Raw genomic sequence first — 2682 nt, 5'->3', positions numbered from 1 at the left:
CCTAGTTAGCCCTGGACAGATGTGCTGCGATTTGGCAAAGGACAGTTAAAGCTGTGTTCCCCACTCCAGCATCACTCAGCAGACTTGTCCGATTCCAGCCGCCCCCCCCCCGCCCCGCCCTTCTCCAGCCTCCTCTCCTCTTTTTTTATCCTTCTCCAACCCCCCTCCTTTACACCTGGGGCTTTATTCGATTCGGGGAGGGGAACACATTGTTTGCTCGTTTCTGGGAGATCTGAAGGAGGAGGGAGGAAGGAAGAGAGAGTGATTTATGAATTAATTTCCCACTTTTCTAAGCCCAGGGAGAAACATATTTGTGTGTTATATTTCCTCTTGTGCACGTAGTTAGAGGATGACATTGTGCAATTGGAAAAGCAATTGCGTGTGACGGAGGATTCAAGGGACCAAGTGCTGGAAGAGCTGCACAAGTCTGAGGACAGCCTCCTCTCCGCAGAGGAGAATGCTGCCAAGGTATCGTGCCCTTGCTGCAAGCAAAGAGGATCTAACTGTCTCTCCTTCTCTCTCTCTCTGTCCGTCTGTCCTTTTCTGTCTCTTCTGCACTTGCACCTCTCTGTTTGCACGATCACGCTGCCTGCTGCACCTTTTCCTGCCCGCCCTCCCCTCTGCACCACTTTCCACCCATATCACAGCTGGAGGACGAGCTGGTGGCTCTACAAAAGAAGCTGAAGGCCACTGAGGATGAGCTGGACAAATACTCGGAGTCCCTTAAAGATGCACAGGAAAAGTTGGAACTGGCTGACAAAAAGGCCACAGATGTAAGTTACCCCCATCCCTTTCACCACAAGCCCAACAGAGAAACCACACTCTTGCTCTGCTCAGGACAGCCTGGACTCCTACCCAGCAGCACTCCAAAGTTTGGTGATGGCAGGGTCCAGGCACCTCCTGGGCAGGGAGGTGGGAAACAGCACTTGCCTCCCTGCATGAGGTTTGCACACTATCAGAGGCGTTTGATTGGGTTTCTGCTCACTTGACATGTGCTTTTCATGTGTACTTGTCACTCTAGACACAAAAGCAAAGAACTGGTGATTCATCTGTTCAGGTGATGGGTGAAACAGCTCAGGCTGGAAGAACACTGTCTTGATAGTGAAACAGAATCAGAGAGTTAATAGCAAGTAAGTGCAGAAGAGGGAGATCCAGAAGAGCAAGGGCTGCTAGTTCTGTCTTCAAGAGAGCTGTTCCTAGGTATGCATATGTTAGAACTGCTGCTAGATACTAGTTTGGCTCACTGGTCGCTGAGATAAAAGGTCCTCTCCTACTTTTTTTCCCTTGGAAACCAGTGGAACTGCTTCACTTGTCAAAGAAAAGTTCAGTCTTGTGTGACAGAAAATTACCTGGAAGATGATACTTGCTAGTTTTGCCATTTAGAGGACAGGGATCCTGGAAGCAAGCTGGGAGATATATATAGCTCAGCACTTTATATGGTAATAAGGCAAGAGCTTGTGCCTCTCCCAGGCCCTCATCCCACCCACCTGTCTATCCCTGACATGCATTTAATGGATTGTATGCATGGAGCCGTAAGAGTATGTTGTCTGTTAAGGTCCTGGTCTCTATCACTGCTCTTGGACAATGCAATTCTCCCTGAGTAAATCTCAGGTCTGAATTACAGGATTTGGTGAAACTACAGTATTTCCAAAGCAATGACCCTCCTTTTCCTTGTAGCTCAGCTTTAAAAGCCAACCTCAAAGCCATAATGAAAAGGAGTTGCCACGAAGCAAGCAAAGTATTTCAGGGGGAGGAAGGATAGTTTCAGAAAGGGAAATGTTACAAACAACAACTTTGCATGAAAGACAACATGCTTCTATCTTATTTTACTTTTAAAAGGAAGAAAGGATAAAAAAAAGGTTTAGCTTTAGTATGGCAATTAAGTTATATAGCTTTGAAAGAGAACCCAAGAACTTAACAAACAGAAGTGTGTGAAGGAACAGGGGAGAGGGTCCCATGTATAATGTGGATCAGATGTCTGCTCTGTGCATGGCAGCTTCCTAGCAAGACGTTTAGTTAGCTTTTTCAAAGGAACTGCATATAGATCCAGGGGAGATATTCCTTATATGGAAAAGTATGCAGACTATTTGGAAATAGCTTGCCTAGGATGAAGGCAGGAGAAATGCTACTAGACTCCCATTCTGAAACTAAGGATCTTCCTAACTGATCCCCATGCCATCTTCCCCTGCTGGAAAACAGCATTTGGAAGCTAGTTGAGGGCAATTTTATTTGCAGTCTTCCCTCAGGTGGAGGGTGGGAGAGTGTCTGGCTTGTTTTCATCGAGGTAAATGCCATATTTATTTGTAGGCATGGAATATGTCTGACATTTTAGGGACATATTTCTTTTTTGGCAGTGCAGAGTATCTTTGGGGCATTGCAGTTGACCCAGTATTTACCTTATTGGTTTGGATAGTTCCAAGACTTAGGAAAAGGGCACGGGCAGGAAGGGAGTGTCGGCTCGCTGGGATGGACTCGCCTTACACTGGGATGTGGAAATCTTACCTGTCCGGTGTGACTCATCTCCCAAAAGCCAGGCACATCCGCGGAGCCACCCCACCTGGGCGTGGGCAGCTGCAGCCCCCTCTCCCCTCCCCGTGTCTCAGGAGCCAGGCTGGGTGCAGCAGCATCTGGCGGGTTGGTTGGTGTCATTTTATGACGCTCATACGGGGGCGGTTTGCGGGA

At 47.8% G+C, this 2682-nt stretch overlaps 1 protein-coding gene and 1 long non-coding RNA gene across 5 annotated transcripts in view; one reads left to right on the top strand and one right to left on the bottom strand.

Moving 5' to 3' along the window:
- Positions 1-768, bottom strand: part of LOC108447418 — a 6865-nt gene extending 6097 nt beyond the window's left edge. The window contains exons 1-2 of the long non-coding RNA XR_001862967.1: positions 646-768; positions 436-438 (exon numbers count right to left, since the gene is read on the bottom strand). This is a non-coding gene — a long non-coding RNA (uncharacterized LOC108447418). The remainder of the gene's footprint in view (positions 1-435; positions 439-645) is intronic.
- TPM1 (tropomyosin 1 (alpha)) overlaps positions 333-2682 on the top strand; it is a 19065-nt gene continuing 16715 nt past the window's right edge. For 2 of the 4 annotated variants that reach the window (XM_008636812.2, XM_017737314.1), the window contains exon 1: positions 335-468. The gene's annotated coding sequence lies outside the window, so the exon portion shown is untranslated. Of the gene's footprint in view, positions 469-2682 lie in introns of all 4 variants that reach the window. The other 2 variants (XM_008636837.2, XM_017737294.1) reach the window with 2 other exon arrangements.

This window comes from Corvus brachyrhynchos, unplaced genomic scaffold (genome assembly GCF_000691975.1).
Source record: "Corvus brachyrhynchos isolate BGI_N302 unplaced genomic scaffold, ASM69197v1 scaffold200, whole genome shotgun sequence".
NCBI lineage: Eukaryota > Metazoa > Chordata > Aves > Passeriformes > Corvidae > Corvus > Corvus brachyrhynchos.
This window is presented reverse-complemented; position numbering and strand designations above follow the sequence as displayed.